Here is an 18,785-nt window from a genome sequence, read left to right on the forward strand (position 1 = left end):
GTACACCTGCATCTCCGCTGGGAATCTTCATGATGATGGAACTGAACAGGCAGAATCCACATCCGTAAGACAGAGTGTTGGAGGTCGAGCCCTGCTCGCTCAGCACGGACAGGGTGTCAGAGCTGCTTCATACATGGAAATCCAAGTGTGAGATGGCAGGTGGGAGCATTCAGGGGTCCTGGGGAGCTGTGGGCACCCTAGGAAAAACGGGGCTGCCCAGACATCAGTCTGCAGGTGCACTTACCTGAGCTCCCCACTGCGTGTCAGAACCTTAAAGACAAACACTGCTTGCCTCATTCCATCCCAGTACTATTCCCCACCACCACCCTGGGTTTTATACATGATTTTTTCTTTTTTTTTTTTGCTATTGCTGCATCACAAATACACTTACCAATCGTCTCAGTTTGTCTAGGACTGTGGATTTTACTGATACTCATAACTTTCAGTGCTCAAACTAGAACAGCCCCAGGCAAACACAGACTGTTGGTCAGCCAAATAACAAATTGTCCTAAAATTTCTTTCTTTTTCTTTCTTTATTTTTTTGTACAGCAGGTTCTTATTAGTCATCAGTTTTATACACATCAGTGTATACATGTCAATCCCAATTGCCCAATTCATCACACCACCATCCCCACCCCCTGCTGCTTTCCTGCTTTGGTGTCCATACGTTTGTTCTCTACATCTGTGTCTCAACTTCTGCCCTGCAAACCAGTTCATCTGTACCATTTTTCTAGATTCCACATATATGCATTAATATACAATATTTGTTTTTCTCTTTCTGACTTACTTCACTCTGTATGATAGTCTCTATATCCATCCATGTCTCAACAAATGACCCAATTTCATTCCTTTTTATGGCTGGGCAATATTCCATTGTATATACGTACCACTTCTTCTTTATCCATTCATCTGTTGATGGGCATTTAAGTTGCTTCCATGACCTCGCTATTGTAAATAGTGCTGAAATGAACATTGGGGTGCATGGGTCTTTTTGAATTATGGTTTTCTCTGGGTATATGCCCAGTAATGGGATTGCTGGATCATATGGTAATTCTATTTTTAGTTTTTTAAGGAACCTCCATATTGTCCTCCATAGTGGCTGTATCAATTTACATTCCCACCAACAGTGCAAGAGGGTTCTCTTTTCTCCACACCCTCTCCAGCATTTGTTGTTTGTAGATTTTCTGACGATGCCCATTCCAACTGGTGTGAGATGATACCTCATTGTGGTTTTGATTTGCATTTCTCTAATAATTAGTGATGTTGAGCAGCTTTTCATGTGCTTCTTGGCCATCTGTATGTCTTCTTTGGAGAAATGTCTATGTAGGTCTTCTGCACATTTTTGGATTGGGTTGTTTGTTTTTCTAATATTGAGCTGCATGAGCTGTTTATATATTTTGGAGATTAATCCTTTGTCCATTGACTCATTTGTAAATCTTTTCTCCCATTCTAAGGGTTGTCTTTTTGTCTTGTTTATGGTTTCTTTTTCTGTGCAAAAGGTTTTAAGTTTCATAAGGTCCCATTTGTTTATTTTTGTTTTTATTTCCATTACTCTAGGAGGTGGATCAAAAAAGGTCTTGCTGTGATTTATATCAAAGAGTGTTCTCCCTATGTTTTCCTCTAAGAGTTTTATAGTGTCTAGTCTTACATTTAGGTCTCTAATCCATTTTGAGTTTATTTTTGTGTATGGTGTTAGGGAGTGTTCTAATTTCATTCTTTTACATGTAGCTGTCCAGTTTTCCCAGCACCACTTATTGAAGAGACTGTCTTTTCTGCATTGCATATCCTTGCCTCCTTTCTCATAGATTAGTTGACCATAGATGAGTGGGTTTATTTCTGGGCTTTCTATCTTGTTCCATTGAACTATGTTTCTGCTTTTGTGCCAGTACCAAATTGTCTTGATTACTGTAGCTTTGTAGTATAGGCAGAAGTCAGGGAGTCAGGGAAAAAAAGCTCCATATTTTTCCCTCAAGACTGCTTTGGCTATTTGGGGTCATTTGTGTCTCCATATAAATTTTAAGATTTTTTGTTCTAGTTCTGTAAAAAATGCCACTGGTAATTTGACAGGGATTGCATTGAATCTGTAGATTGCTTTGGGTAGTAGAGTCATTTTCACAATATTGATTCTTCCAATCCAAGAACATGGTATATCTCTCCATCTGTTGGTATCATCTTTAATTTTCTTCATCAGTGTCTTACAGTTTTCTGCATACAGGCCTTTGTCTCCCTAGGTAGGTTTATTCCTAGGTATTTTATTCTTTTTGTTGCAGTGGTAAATAGGAGTGTTTCCTTAGTTTCTCTTTCAGATTTGTCATCATTAGTGTATAGGAATGCCAGAGATTTCTGTGCATTAATTTTGTATCCTGCAACGTTACCAAATTCATTGATTAGCTCTAGTAGTTTTCTGATGGCATCTTTAGGATTCTCTATGTATAGCATCATGTCATCTGCAAACAGTGACAGTTGTACTTCTTCTTTTCCAATTCGTATTCCTTTTATTTCTTTTTCTTCCCTGATTGCCATGGCTAGGACTTCCAAAACTATGTTGAATAAGAGTGGTGATAGAGGGCAGCCATGTCTTGTTCCTGATCTCAGATGAAATGCTTTCAGGTTTTCATCATTGAGAATGATGTTTGCTCTGGGTTTGTTGTATATGGCCTTTATTATGTTAAGGTAGGTTCCCTCTCTATGCCCACTTTCTGGAGAGTTTTTATCATAAATGGGTGTTGAATTTTATCAAAAGCTTTTCGTGCATCTATTGAGATGATCATATGGTTTTTATTCTTCAAGTTGTTAATATGGTGTATCACATTGATTGATTTGCGTATATTGAAGAATCCTTGCATCTCTGGGATAAATCCCACTTGATCATGGTGCATGATCCTTTTAATGTGTTGTTGGATTGTGTTTGCTAGTATTTTGTTGAGGATTTTTTCATCTATGTTCAGCAGTGATATTGGTCTGTAATTTTCTTTTTTTGTAGTATCTTTGTCTGGTTTTGGTATCAGGGTGATGGTGGCCTCATAAAATGAGTTTGGGAGTGTTCCTTCTTCTGCAATTTTTTGGAGAAGTTTGGGAAGGATGGGTGTTAGCTCTTCTCTAAATGTTTGATAGAATTCACTGTGAAGCCATCTGGTCCTGGACTTTTGTTTGTTGGAAGATTTTTAATCACAGTTTCAATTTCATTATTTGTGATTGGTCTGTTCATATTTTCTATTTCTTCCTAGTTCAGTCTTGTAAGGTTATACCTTTCTAAGAATTTGTCCATTTCTTCCAGGTTGTCCATTTTATTGGCATAGAGTTGCTTGTAGTAATCTCTTATGATGTTTTGTATTTCTGCGGTGTCTGTTGTAACTTCTCCTTTTTCATTTCTAATTTTATTGATTTGAGTCCTCTCCCTCTTTTTCATGTTGAGTCTGGCTAATAGTTTATCAATTTTGTTTATCTTCTCAAAGAACCAGCTTTTAGTTTTATTGATCTTTGCTCCTGTTTTCTTTGCTTCTATTTCATTTATTTCTGCTCTGATCTTTATGATTTCTTTCCTTCTGCTAACTTTGGGTTTTTGTTGTTCTTCTTTCTCTAGTTCCTTCAGGTGTAAGGTTAGATTGTTTATTTTTCTTGTTTCTTGAGGTGGGCTTATATAGCTAAAAACTTCCCTCTTCGAACTGCTTTTGCTGCATACCATAGGTATTGGATCATCGTGTTTTCATTGTCATTTGTCTCTAGGTATTTTCTGATTTACTCTTTGATTTCTTCAGTGATCTCTTGGTTATTTAGTAACGTATTGTTTAGCCTCCATGTGTTTGTGTTTTTTACGTTTTTTCCCCTGTAATTGATTTCTAATCTCATAGTGTTGTGGTCAGAAAAGATGCTTGATATGATTTCAATTTTCTTAAATTTACTGAGGCTTGATTTGTGACCCAAGGTGTGATCTATCCTGGAGAATGTTCCGTGTGCACTTGAGAAGAAAGTGCAATCTACTGTTTTTGGATGGAATGTTCTGTAAATATCAATTAAATCTATCTGGGCTATTGTGTCACTTAAAACTTCTGTTTACTTATTTATTTTCATTTTGGATGATCTGTCCATTGGTGTAAGTGAGGTGTTAAAGTCCCCCACTATTATTGTGTTACTGTCGATTTCCTCTTTTATAGCTGTTAGCAGTTGCCTTATGTATTGAGGTGCTCCTGTGTTGGGTGCATATATATTTATAGTTGTTATATCTTCTTCTTGGATTGATCTCTTGATCATTATGTAGTCTCCTTCCTTGTCTCCTGTAACAGTCTTTATTTTAAAGTCTATTTTATCTGATATGAGTATTGCTACTACAGCTTTCTTTTGATTTTCCTTTGCATGGAATATCTTTTTCCATCCCCTCGCTTTCAGTCTGTATGTGTCCCTAGGTCTGAAGCGGGTCTTTTGTAGACAGCATATATATGGGTCTTGTTTTTGTATCCATTCAGCAAGCCTGTGTCTTTTGGTTGGAGCATTTTGTCCTTTCACGTTTAAAGTAATTATCGATATGTATGTTCCTATTACCATTTTCTTAATTGTTTGGGGTTTATTTTTGTTGGTCCTTTTCTTCTGTTGTGTTTCCCACTTAGAGAATTTCCTTTAGCATTTGTTCTAGAGCTGGTTTGGTGGTGCTGAATTCTCTTAGCTTTTGCTTGTCTGTAAAGCTTTTGATTTCTCCATCAAATCTGAATGAGATCCTTGACAGGTAGAGTAATCTTGGTTGTAGGTTCTTCCCTTTCATCACTGTAAGTAAGTATGTCATGCCACTCCCTTCTGGCTTGTAGAGCTTCTGCTGAGAAGTCAGCTGTTAACCTTGTGGGAGTTCCCTTGTATGTTATTTGTCGATTTTCCCTTGCTGCTTTCAATACTTTTTTTTTGTCTTTAACTTTTGCCAGTTTGATTACTATGTGTCTCAGTGTGTTTCTCCTTGGGTTTATCCTGTATGGGACTCTGTGCATTTCCTGGACTTGGGTGGATATTTCCTTTCCCAGGTTAGGGAAGTTTTCAACTATAATCTCTTAAAATATTTTCTCGGGTCCTTTCTCCCTCTCTTCTCCTTCTGGGACCCCTATAATGTGGATGTTGTTGTGTTTAATGTTGTCCCAGAGGTCTCTTAAGCTGTCTTCATTTCTTTTCATTCTTTTTTTCTTTATTCTGTTCCACAGCAGTGAAGTCCACCCTTCTGTCTTCCAGGTCACTTATCTGTTCTTTTTTTTTTTTTTTTTCAGTATGCAGGCCTCTCACTGTTGTGGCCTCTCCCGTTGCGGAGCACAGGCTCTGGACGTGCAGGCCTAGCGGCCATGGCTCACAGGCCTAGCCGCTCCGTGGCATGTGGGATCTTCCCGGACCGGGGCACGAACCCGTGTCCCCTGCGTCGGCAGGCGGACTCTCAACCACTGCGCCACCAGGGAAGCCCACTTATCTGTTCTTTTGCCTCAGTTATTCTGCTATTGATTCTTTCTAATGTAGTTTTCATTTCAGTTATTGTATTGTTCATCTCTGGTTGTTTGTTCTTTAATTTTTCTAGGTCTTTGTTAAACATTTCTTGAATCTTCTCGATCTTTGCCTCCATTCTTTTTCCGAGGTCCTGGATCATCTTCACTATCATTATTCTGAATTCTTTTTCCAGAAGGCTGCTTATCTCCACTTCATTTAGTTGTGTTTCTGGGGTTTTATCTTGTTCCTTTATCTGGTACATAACCCTCTGCCTTTTCATCTTGTCCATCTTTCTGTGAATGTGGTTTTTGTTCCACAGGCTGCAGGATTGTAGTTCTTCTTGCTTCTGCTGTCTGCCCTCTGGTGGATGAGGCTATCTAAGAGGTTTGAGAAAGTTTCCTGATGGGAGGGACTGGTGGTGGGTAGAGCTGGGTGTTGCTCTGGTAGGCAGAGCTCAGTAAAACTTTAATCTGCTTATCTGCTGATGGGTAGAGCTGGGTTCCTTCCCTGTTGGTTGTTTGGCCTCAGGCGACCCAACACTGGAGCCTACCTGGCTCTTTGGTTGGGCTAATGGTGGACTCTGGGAGGGCTCAGGCCAAGAAGTACTTCCTAGAACTTCTGCTGCCAGTGTCCTTGTCCTCATGGTGACACACAGCCACTCCCCACCTCTGCAGGAGACCCTCCAACACTAGCAGGTAGGTATGGTTCAGTCTCCCCTGGGGTCACTGCTCCTCCCCTTGGGTCCCAATGCGCACACTACTTTGTGTGTGCCCTCCAAGAGTGGAGTCTCTGTTTCCCCCAGTCCTGTTAGAGACCTGCAATCAAATCCCACTAGGCTTCAAAGTCTGATTCTCTAGGAATTCCTCCTCCCATTGCCAGACCCCCAGGTTGGGAAGCCTGACGTGGGGCTCAGAACATTCACTCCAGTGGGTGGACTTCTGTGATATAAGTGTTCTCCAGTTTGTGAGTCACCCACCCAGAAGTTATGGGATTTGATTTTATTGTGATGGTGCCCCTCCTACCGTCTCACTGTGGCTTCTCCTTTGTCTTTGCATGTGGAATATCTTTTTTGGTGAGTTCCAGTGTCTTCCTGTTGATGATTGTTCAGCAGTTAGCTGTGATTCTGATGTTCTCACAAGAGGGAGTGAGAGCACGTCCTTCTACTCCTCCATCTTGGTTCTATCTCCGTGATTTGTTTTTAAATGGCTTCATTGATGTATAACTAACATAAAATAACCTGCACATCCTTAAAGTGTACAGCTGGGTAACTTTTGACCTTTGTGTGCACTCGTGAAACTCATCACGATCGAGGTGATGAACATGCCCGGGTTCTCCTGTGCACTTTGTAACCCTCCTTCCTGCCCTCTCCACCTCCCCCACCTCGGCCACCACTGATCGGTTTTCTGCCACTAGACATTTGGATTTTCTACAATTTTATGGAAATGAAATCCTGCAGTTAGGCATTCTTTTTATCTGGCTAGTTTCACTCAGCATAATACTCTGAGATTCAGCCACATCATTGCATATATCGATAGTTTATTCCTTTGATTTCTGAGTAGTATTCCATTGTGTGGAAACACCATAGTTCACTCATTCATTCATCTGTTTAGCGTTGGTGGTATGGTGGTGAGCATAGCTGCCTTCCATTCATCTGTTGAAGGAGGATTGGCTTGCTTCCAGTTTAGGGCTAGTTCAATACAGCTGCTCTGAATGTTGGTGTGAAGTCCCTGTGTGGACACATGCTTTCACTCCTCTAGAGTAAATTCCTAGGAGTGGAATGGTGGATCGTACAGGGTACGTACTGCTAACTTTTAGGAAAGTGTCAGGCTATTTCCCAAAGCAGCATAGGAGAGTTCTGGTCTCTCCACGTCCTCGCAACTCTTGGTGTGGTCCATTTTTCTGATGTTAGCTGCTCTCATAGGTGTGCAGTGAATTCTCACAGTGATTTTGATCTGCATTTCCCTAATGACAATGATGTTGAGGGTCTTTTCACATGCTGTTTTTCCACCTGTGTATCTTCTTTGGTAAATCTTTTGTCCACTTAAAAAAAATTGGATCATTTGTCTTCCTGTAATTGAATTTTAAGAGTTCTTGATACATCTTGAGTCCCTTGTTAGATGTGTGTTTTGCATTTCATTCAGTATAATATATAAGCAAGAAAGGCTTACTGGGAATAGCTGAACCACACTATGAAATGAAATATGCATCATTTATTCAACTATTATCTTGAGTATAAATTATGTATGCCAAAGCTGCAAAGGGCACATGGATATACTACTTTGGATGTACTACTTGGTCCCTCCCTAATGGCGTCGGTGGGACTCTTAGCCAGATGGGTTGGAGGTGGAAATTCCCTGGCGGTCCAGTGGTTAGGACTCCACGCCGTCACTGCAGGGGGCACGGGTTTGAGCTCTGATTGGGGAACTAAGATCCCACAAGCCATGAAGCATGGCCAAAAACAAAAACATGTACAGCTGGGTGGGAGGAAATCTCCCTGTCCTGCTCCATCCAGGTCATCTTCATTTCTTGCCTATTGTTCTTGGGGCCTTTCCTGTCTCCACCCTCCCCTCTGACCTGCACACTGGGAGGGTCACGCGTGGGATCAGACAGACACGATGGTTATCATGGTCTTTACAGCAGAGTCTTCCTTAGCCACCCCAGTGGCGCTGGCTCTTCCTTTCAGCTCATGTCAAGGAGGGACAGCTGCCTGGGGATGCCTGCTTTCTCCTGACTGCCAGAGGGTCAGGGGCTTTCTAGATTCACCAACATTTTTGCAGGAAAAGATCAATGTTTTGTTTGCGTGTTAACTTAGAAAGTTTTCCCCCTGATTAGAAAATAACCCTCCCTTTGATACCAAATGTGCCTTCCTGGAGGTGCCAGCAGGGAGGTGCTGCCGAGGCGTTGGGGGCAGTGGGGGCGGCCCTTGTTTACTCCTCCCCTCAGGGCTGATATCTTATATGCTTGGAAATGGACTCAGCATCTGCGTCTCCCCGCAAAGCACAGGCCCCATGAGAGCAGGCACTTTGCCCATCTTGTTTGCAGTTGTTTGCTCAGCCCTGAGTGCAGGTCTTGGCCCATAGCAGGAGCTCAGTCTGTAATGGTTGATGAATGAATAAGTGATCCAGCAAAATGACCAGGCTGGACGGTAGATGCAGGGCTGAGAACTGGAAGAGTTATCACTGAGACCACCCAGCTAATAAATACAGACCGTGCATTCAGACCCAGGTATGCCTGCAGACAAGGGGACCTTGGGATGGTGTGAGGTGGGTATTTCTCTGGAGGTACTTCTGCTGGGCTCTGGCACAGAGGACGGGCCATCCATGAGCCCAAAGGCCTGGAGAGGCTTCTCAGAGCGGGTGTTCAGAGAAGGAGGAATTCATGAGACACACAGCCATGGAGAAATGAGCGCTGCCCATGAATAGAAGTGCTGAGTGGCCCGGGTCTGCCCCTGACCTTGGGGAGCTGCTGTCTGCACCTGTCAGGTCCACCCTCGTTCCTTCACTTGGCCATGTGTCTTCACTGGTGTCAGCACCATTTCATGAGCTACAAAGTGAAAGTTTCTTTAAAACCCAAAGTAATGGGAAAATTGCAAATGATATTGAGAACGTTTCTAAACTCATGAAAAAATTTAACCTTAGTGTGATTTTAAAAATCCCTTAAATCTTGTGCTTCCACTTTTTGCATGGCCAGCTTCCCATTTCTCTTGTATCTGGGACACTTTCCCTGGACTCTCATTGTTGTCTTTACTCATCACAGATGAAACAAGCCCTTTCTGGGCATGTCCCCCTGCTGTCCCTTGCCAAACCAACAAGTCTCTACCCCCTGTGATGTCCACACAGGTCCCCTAAACAAACAGTCTCTTAATGATGCCCTTTGCCAGGCCACCTCCCTCCACACTTACTGTCCGCTGACCCTCCTCAATCTTCTCTCTCTCTCTCTCACACACACACACACACAGACGCACACACAGAGACACACATGCACACCTAGACACACACACTGATCTTTGAAACATGAAACGAGCCATGAGCTATGGGTCCAGGCTTGCTACAGTCTAGGGCAGCAGGACCCCAGTTAACAAATGACCATCCAGTAAAGACAGACGTGCAAATTATGATCACGTCTTCAACAGAGCTAATAATGGAGGCAGAGGAGGATCGGGACAGGAGAACGAGCTTTCCCTGGGGTCAGGGTGACATCTGAGCTGACACTTGGAGGGCTAGTAGGACGTGGCCTGGGAGGACAAGCGGAGAGACGAGCAAAGCTGCGGGGCAGGGAGACTCGCACTCCCGAGTCTGGAGGAGACGACAGAAATCGGGGGATTGGTGGGTCATCAATCAGGGGGCAAGGACACAGGTGGATGAGCAAGGAGCAGGGCCCTCCAGACTGTGATGGGGTACAGATCATGCTCGCTGCCGGAGGAGGCTGTTTCAGAACGTGAGGCAACGGCACGGGCTGGACCAGCGGAAAGCGTGTGGGGACTGGACAAATGCCTTCGAGGGAGAGTGAACAGGATGTGCTGGTGGATGGGATGCAGGGGGATGGAAGATAACCTGAAGACACCTTTCCAATCCTCCTGCGATTTGTTACAATCATGTTCACAGTTTCTGCACTCATGGCCGTGAAGCCACCTTCCAGAGTGTATGTGTTTTCTTTCAAACAAGATGAGATGCTCTGGGGAGCAGAGAACACATCAAACAGTCCAGTGTGGCTCCTGCTGTGCCATGCTGCCCTGCAGGACACATGCGCTAGGCCCTGACAAGCTCGCCCCAAAGGCACCTTGGGAGAAAGGAGCGGGAACGCTGGGATACAGGAGATTTTAGCATTCAAAACGTTGTGAAGTGGGCTTCCCTGGAGGCGCAGTGGTTGAGAGTCCGCTTGCCGATGCAGGGGACACGGGTTCGTGCCCCGGTCCGGGAAGATCCCACATGCGGCGGAGCGGCTGGGCCCGTGAGCCATGGCCGCTGAGCCTGCGCGTCCGGAGCCTGTGCTCCGCAACGGGAGAGGCCACAACAGTAAGAGGCCTGCGTACCGCAAAATAAACAAACAAACAAACAAACACACACGTTGTGAAGTGGCAGATAATTATGATTATTATTTTCCAGAGAAGGGAAATGCAACTTCAGAGCCCGTTGTTTTGCATCACAACGTTTTAACTCACCCTGACGGAATTCCCTGGGCTTCAGCACATTATGCTAAGTAGCTGTTCTGTGTAAAGATCCTTGTGCTGACTAGCTACTGCCCCAGGATGTAGTAAATGGCTTTTCCTACCAAAGGAAAAGCCACGGATGATCTCTTTCCTAACCCAATCCTCACTCAAAATTCCCAAGCTATGTCTTTTGCAAATGGTTTGAATTTGCCACTAAAGTAAGCAAATTTCATTTAATTAAAACAAACTACAGGAGCAATCAGGCCACATATGAAGTGATGGGATTGCGGTGGCTGAAGCTGATCTTGAGATCATGGACTCCTCACTATATAGAAACTAGTCCCTGGTAGAAGACACCATACCTGGTCTCAGCCAGACCCCCAGGCAAGGTGCCGTGAGGTCCTGTGTGGGAAGACCCTTGGAAAGTGGCCATGTCCCATGGCTGATGGACTTCCAGTGGGGGTGTGTCCTCCGGCGAGTTCATAAATCTCCTTCACGCCTCTGACAGTTTTTCCTGAGCAGGAGGTTAGTGAGTGGGGGATGGCAGTAGTGGGAACAAAAACACCCAAACCACGGTCACTGTAAAAGAAAGGGAAGGGAAGGACTTCTCTGGTGGTGCAGTGGTTAAGACTCTGAACTCTCAATGCAGGGGGCCGGGGTTCAATCCCCGGTCAGGGAGCTAGATCCCACATGCAGGCTGCAACCAGAGGTCTGCATGCCACAACTAAGGAGCCAGTGAGCCACAACTAAGGAGCTGGCGAGCCACAGCTAAGACCTGGTGCAACCAAATAAATAAATAAAATACTTTTTTTATAAAAGGGAAGGGAAATTGACATTTCCTAATCTCTTGCCACAATCCAGCCTCCTTCACATTCGTGAGCCCCTGTGTGCGGGTTTCCTCCTCTGAAAACATAGATAATGATGGTAGCCCTGTGATGGGTTTATCGTGTGAGGAGCAAACAGCTACTCTGTGTAGAGCACTTGGCACTGTGCCTGGCACATCAGAAGTGCCTGCTGTGTGGGAGCTTTTATAACAAGGTCACCACATTTCTCACCACAGACAGATTCTTCGATGTTCATTTTGCAGATGAGGACTCTGCATTTGGAGCACAGCAGTCAGCACTGGTTCTGCACGATGCAGTACAAACAACCCCCAGGTTCAGGCGGCTGACAAGCACAGACGTTTATTTCTCGCTTGTGTTACCTATTGGCCATGGTTGGTTCCATCCTGAGCCCAGGCTGAAGGAGCAGCCCTTCTCTGAGACACTGCCTTTCCTACGGCAGCGGGTACAGAGGCATGGAGGGACCCAGCTTCTGCTCAAAGGGGGCTCCTTTCCTTTCTGCTTACCTCTCACTGGTGGGACAGGGAGTGCAACCCTTCCCCAGGGATGACTCCATAGCGAAGGGCAACAATCACACAGTCCACCACAAGGAGTTCCAACAGCTCACCCGGAGTCACACAGAGTTTAAAAATCCAGCATTCAAACCCACGTCTGACAATACAGAAGTCTTGTTACTGAGTCCAAACTCGTTCTGCTAGCTGCAAGACAGGCAAATAAACCAGGAGACAAGATGCTGGGGCAAGGAAGAGCAGCTTTATTCGGAAAGCCAGCAGACTGAGAAGGTGGTGGACTAGTGTCCCAAAGAACCATCCTACCCGAGTTAGAATTCAGGATTCTTTTTTACTAAAGGGGGTCGGGGGTGGGGTGTGGCTGGTGGTCGCAAACTTCTTGGTGTGGGAATCCTTTGTTCTTGCAGCTGTCCAGGTAGGTCGGGTCATGATGTTGCCATCAACTCCAACAAGACAAATGTTATACTCTGTTCTGCAACTTTTTCTCTCTATGTGAATGGAAAAGTGTTATACCTTTAAAGGTCAGGGCCTTGAGAATGGGCTTTCTTGTACATTTCAGGCTGTAGGCAATGTTCTTAACTTGTAGCAAAAGCAGTAGAACACAAAGGTTAAAGTAAAAGAAACAGATCTAATATGGAGTCAGATTTGTTCTTCCCTGTTACAGTCCCTCTGTGACACTGCCCGGCTGTACCCACCTCCCTTTCTTCCCCATCCTTCAGAACTATGTCTGCACATTGCCTTCTTCTCCTTGTTAAGGAAGATGTCCTTCTGGTTGAAAACCTTGTGTGCTTATAATATTTAAGACACAGCAATAATGACAATAAGAACAATAAACAGCACCTTGAATTTGGAAGCGAGTCTTTTCCCAGAGAATCTCAATCTTCTCCCAAGGTGAATGAGAGAGGAGGCAGGCAGAGAGCTGAGTGCTTTGCTGGGGTCGCAAGCCAGGACAGCCAAGTCCAGAATGACAGCCCGTCTCTTTAAGCTGCAGATGCCCCGCTGTCAGTTTCCTGACTGTAAGATGGGATAAGTCAATGCATTTCGATTCAGCAAGCGTTTGAGCATTTACTGTATGTAAAGCCTTATAATTTTGATTATCTTGATTCGTTACTCATGACTGCATCAAGGAATAAAATCACAGAGACTATCATTGTAACCGTCCCATTAACATATAGGTTTACAGTTATTTCAGTCCATCCCTAGAACTTCCCTAATAAGTTGTGTACTCACAAAAAAGGTTAGTTTTCTAAAATCTGGGAATGTCTTTTTCAGTTCCCTTTCAGCATTGCATCCATGAAGTAGATTCCACACCTTCACTCATCTGTGATTTTCACCCCTACTTTTCATGGATAAAGCACAATCCGTCAGTCTGAAGGGTCAGTGTTGGAACTACTTCTCTTCCGGACTCCTCTAGAACCAGGAACTCATGCTGACCTGGAAAGGTGATTTCAGCCCCTCCTCTCAGCCAAGGGCACCTCCAAGGCCGCCTACTTTGTTTGTGGTCTTCAACCTGGAGGAAAAAAAAGGGCAAGTCAAATTCCCCTTGCCCTTCTCGGCCCTACAGTGCTTGAAGGTGTGGTCACATTGCATCTCCATGAGAAACTCCTCTGACCACTCATTCTACCTAAGTCCTTCTCCCAGGACCGTTGCTGCCCTGACCGTGCCCTGGGCCTGGCTTTTGCCCACACAGGCTAGTTCTGCTGCATGTGGATGCCCCAGGGTGGCAGCGACATCTTGACCATCCCCATGTCCCCGCATTGAGTGCAGGCACATGGCAGGCACTCAGAAATATTTGCTGTGTTTGCAGCCGGGTGGCAGCGGGGCTGTGGTTAGAACTGTTTCTATCACTGAGGTGAGGGCTGTGGCTTTTCCAAACTGGTTTCCGAGAGTCCAACAGCATCCTCACCTAAAGGCAAAATAGCAAAGTGATGAAGCTGGAGGGGGGCCTGAGGGGGGAGGACAGACAGGAAGAGGGCAAATGCCATGGACACAGGGCCGGGAGGGGAGAAGGGGGCACAGCAGACACATCCCACCTGCCCCTGGACTGCGGCTCCTGGAAACCCGTTCACTCTCCAGAAGATGAGCCTCGAGAAGGTTCCATCTCACTGGCCACTCAGGGGGCACCTGAGGAAGGCTCTGTCCATCTGCCAGGGCCAAGCGACCCCATGGCATCTGGAGTCCCCACCCTGCGCTGTCCTTGAGCAGGTCGCGGGGTGTGTGTCCAGTCACTGACCTTACAGGAATGTAAGTGACTCCGCCAGGCTAAAGACTTCCCTGGCGTCCTTGGTCTTTTTTGTTTCTTATTTCACGCCCTCCAGCTAACCTGGCCTCCACTTTGTTGGAGAGGAGTGTGTATTCCAACTACAGGAGGTTCTTCTGATGTGAAGAAAGGATTCCAAGCTGGACGGGAGAAAATAGGGAATTAGAGAGATTTTTCAAAAATAGGAGATATTTCTAATGCAACCACATCCTTAACTTTAACTTTCGACCATTAACTTGGTTCCGGAAGAGAGGCTTTCGGGGGGGATCACAGCACACACAATCTCGCTGCCCCATCCATTCCAATCACGTTAAACTGGGCGGACTTGTCAGGCCACTCGCCATGGACAAAGTGACCCAGATGAAAGCTGTTTCCTTCATAACGGGGGACGGGCTGTGGGGGAAGGAAGACAGTTTTTCTCTTAGCTTTTCATCTGGTTTTCTCAGTGGATGTGGAGAAACTGCTTTTCACCATTTTCAAGTGGTTGGTGGGAGAAGACTTGGCTGAGGGTAAAGGGTGGGCCCAGGGGCAGGGCAGGCCGGGCTCAGCTTGTGGGGGTGCCGGGCGTCCCAGGCACAGTGCCCACCCCCTGGGCCAGAGACACTGGGAGAGAGCATGTCACAGTGCAGGCTTCCTCGCTATTCAGGTACGGGAAGGCCCGCCAATCAGGACATGGTTGCCATGGAAGAGAGAGTTTTTCCTCTCACAGCTCCCGGGAGCACGGGGCACAGCACGCCGTGGGGGAAGGGCCACACAGGGAAGCTCCAGGGCCAGTGGACGGCAGCACAGATACAAGCGCAGGAGCCTTTACTGTTGTTTCCGTGGAAAGGAACAGGTGAGGCAGAGAGAGCAGACTTGGGACTGGCTGCTTTGGGTCATTTCAGGGCTCTGGGGCACAGGAGCTGCCTCTGGTTGTCTGAGTGATTAGGGGAGGGGGAGAGTGAGAGCCCCAGGGAGGAGGTGGGCTCTGGATTGCCTATTTTTTTCTGTGGAAGCTGCGCTCCCAGGTGAGTTTTTCACCATCTCTAGCAACTGGCAACGCTGGGAGGGGCAGTCCCTCCAGGATCCTCAAGGCCCCAAGAAGTCGAAGCATCAGAATACAGAAGGTGTGGTTCATACAGAGAGGCGGGCTGTTGATGCATCTCTGGAATAAAATATGACCTGTCCAAGCCTTTACTGAAAATCCTGTCAACCCGCTGTTTCATCTGAAATTTTTCACTTACCTTATTTCTTCCTTCCCTTTCATCTCTTTTGAGCACCAAGATATCTTGTGATGGGGAAGCCCAGGAAAACCATGAAGAAGGTCTTTGCTGGCATCATTGTCAGCATGGAGGAGAGAAAGTACCTCCGTGTGGGGAACTGGAAGTACCACCTACGTTCTACACGGGCCCTCCGGAGACCAAGCCACAGCAGAGCTCTGCCCTGCATCTGAGTGGTGCCCCATCTACGGTCTGCTAAGCCTCCCTGAGATCCCGGAGGGACACGGTGATCAGGTGAGAGCTACAGCCTTCGTCCGCCACACCACCTCATGCCTTTCTGAGCGAGCCCAGGCCCCTCAGGAGGTCCACCAGGCACTGGCAGCCCCAGGTGGAAGGTCACTGGTGACCTTGCCATGCAGCTTACTGTGACAAGCCCCGCCCACGTAGGGCATCCAGGGCTGCTGCCCCGGCAAAGCCTTTTCTCCCAGGACAGAAGAGCTCAGCGAATTCCATGATTCCGAAGCCTGGTTTATTTGTTTAGTAAGTACTAGACTCTAATGGCAGAGCTATTCTTCTTTGCTCGGCCTCCCTTTACAGATAAAGGTGGCAACCAGAATTCAAAACCGCAGCCAGAACTGGACACAGGGGTAACACCGTGCCATCCGACCCACTCGTGGAAGGCAGTATGGAAAAATGTAGACCCACGGAATGAGGCTCATTGGAGGCCTGGTGGGGAGGGTCGCTGAAAGCATCTAGAGGCCCTTGTTTGCTCCAGAGGAAACAAGCCTTCGTGTCACCTCCCCACGCTCTCCTCGCCTCTCCCAGTTGGGTGCCACGTGGGCCCTGATGAATGTCACCCCATTACCAACAATCCCCCACCCATTCTACTCTCTGGTTACCGTGTTTCCATAAGTGTAACGATTAAACAGCTTCCTGTAACAAACAGGGTCATGGGACTATGTGAATCTGAGGGAATGCATTGGAAAATCTGTGGAGAGACATAGAGATATGAAGTATATTCCTATGAAGATGAAGATGGAGGATGACAGACAGGCCCTGGCACAGCTGCTCCACACCTGGAGCTGGGCATCCCAGGTAAGCATACCTGCATTGGCCACATAGGCACCTGGGGCTCCCCTGGGAGAGCAGGGGCCCTGGTCACTACCCAGCCTTGCCTGCGTGGGTGGTCACTTCAAGCTGCTGTCCCTGCTCTAGACCTCAGCCCAAGGTCAGAACACACGGCCCCTTGGCCTCTGCGGCCGTGTCAGTGCACTGCCTGGTCCAGGGTGCCCTTTGCTGTCCTCATCGCCACCCCTGCCCTGGATTCTTCCGTGAAACGCTCTTAACTGGCCACCTTCTCCTCTGTACACAGCGTGTTCCCTCACTGCCTCTGCGCCGAAAGGTCTTTCCATTATTGCTTTGCAAATTTTCAATGTCTTCCCCACATTCTTTCCTATTTTAAATCCTAGCTTGGCCCAGTCCTGCTACTTAGAGAGAACATAACTCACTCCGGTTTTGACCGTTCATCTCAGCGGGGAGCTGCTCTCCTCCATTGCTTGTTTCCTGGGAGTCACCTCCATTGCAAGTTATATTCTGTCATCTTTTGATGCATGATCCCTATCCCACCCCCTGTAGCTCTCCCACCCCATGGAGGCCAAGGGCGGCTGGGGGGACAGTGCATTTAGAGAGAATGACCCACGACCCCTCCTCTTTCTTCTGGGCAATGTCACTCTTAAAGCAACAAACACTGTCACGCGTGTAAAGCGTGTTGGGGGGCCCTGATAAAATGGTTGTTCCTTCAGGCTTCCAAACCTTTGCATGTGATGTGTGTTCCCTGCCAGAAATGCCCTTCTTTTAAACTTCTTGCCTGGCCCAGCCCCTCTTGACTGTTTAAGTCCTATTTCATTTTAATACACAGCTAAAATTGCACCTGTGTGAAAACGCCTTCCCCACCCCTCCCAGGCAGCCCCTGCCTCCTGCGTGGCCCTGCGAGGATGCGACCATGCCTCTAGGCCTTTTCGGTCTTTCTCTGCTGCCCTTGTGCATGTGCCCCCTCCCCTGCAGGCTGCGTGAGCTTTGAGGCTGCTACTGTCTCAGTCACTCTGGGCCCCCAGAGCCTGCACTGAACACCTTAGTCTTCATGACTGTTTATTGGGCCCGTGGATGGAGACAGGAAGCAATGACTATCGGTGGTGTGTGTCTGTGTGCTTGCGAGGGTGTGGGGAGGTCAAGAGAGATTGACTGAAGCCCTCTGCACCCCGGTTTCCTCATCTGTAGGGTAGGGGAGATGATGGCAGGACCTACGTCGGTGTCGTGGGGGGGCTGTGAGAACTAAATGAGTTAATACGCGTAAAGCACTTCAATCAGTGCCTGGAGCTGGCACCTAATAAATGTTCAGTAAAAACATTTAACTGTTATTATCTTAGAGAGATCGATGGGACCTTTACATGAGCCAGCTTGGGTTATGTCTTGTGATTAGGAGAGGTACAAGCGGTATCTCAAAAATCTAAGGCTCCATATATATGTGTTAACATACGGCATTTGTTTTTCTCTTTCTGACTTACTTCACTCTGTATGACAGACTCCAGGTCCATCCACCTCACTACCAATAGCTCAATTTCGTTTCTTTTTATGGCTGAGTAATGGGGGCAGTTCAGGCATAAATACACAGACGTAGAGAATGGATCTGAGGACACGCGGAGGGGGAAGGGTAAGCTGGGACGAAGTGAGAGAGTGGCATGGACATATATACACTACCAAATGTAAAATAGATAGCTAGTGGGAAGCAGCCACATAGCACAGGGAGAAAAACTCGGTGCTTTGTGACCACCTAGAGGGGTGGGATAGGGAGGGTGGGAGGGAGATGCAAGAGGGAGGGGATATGGGGATATATGTGTTCGTATAGCTGATTCACTTTGTTATACAGCAGACACTAAGACACCATTGTAAAGCAGTTATACTCCCATAAAGATGTTCAAAAAAAAAAATCTAAGGCTCACTTACTGATCAAGATTTCTTTTTTCAAGCCGTAGTGTCCCCTCACTTCCCACTGTCCCTTCCTCCAATGGTGAAATATCCAAGTGGGATCGGGTGGGTTCAGTGGAGGTAAAAGTAAGAACAGATTCAGAATAACGGACAAGCGTCTTGGTCAGCCCCTGGGTTACAGAGAGTACGGATGGATGAGCAAGGATGTCCCCCTGGAGTCCCGGCTCCACAACCACATGTACCTCGTGCCTCAGGCAAATCTCTCCATCGCTTCCAACCTCAGTGGACTCATCTGTGAAATGGGGATGAAGAAGCTGGAAAGTCCTCTGCGGTCTCTAATTCTAAAAGAAATTGTACGATTCTAGTTCCGAATGTGAGTCCCCACGTAGA

This window comes from Phocoena phocoena, chromosome 16 (genome assembly GCF_963924675.1).
Source record: "Phocoena phocoena chromosome 16, mPhoPho1.1, whole genome shotgun sequence".
NCBI classification, from domain to species: domain Eukaryota; kingdom Metazoa; phylum Chordata; class Mammalia; order Artiodactyla; family Phocoenidae; genus Phocoena; species Phocoena phocoena.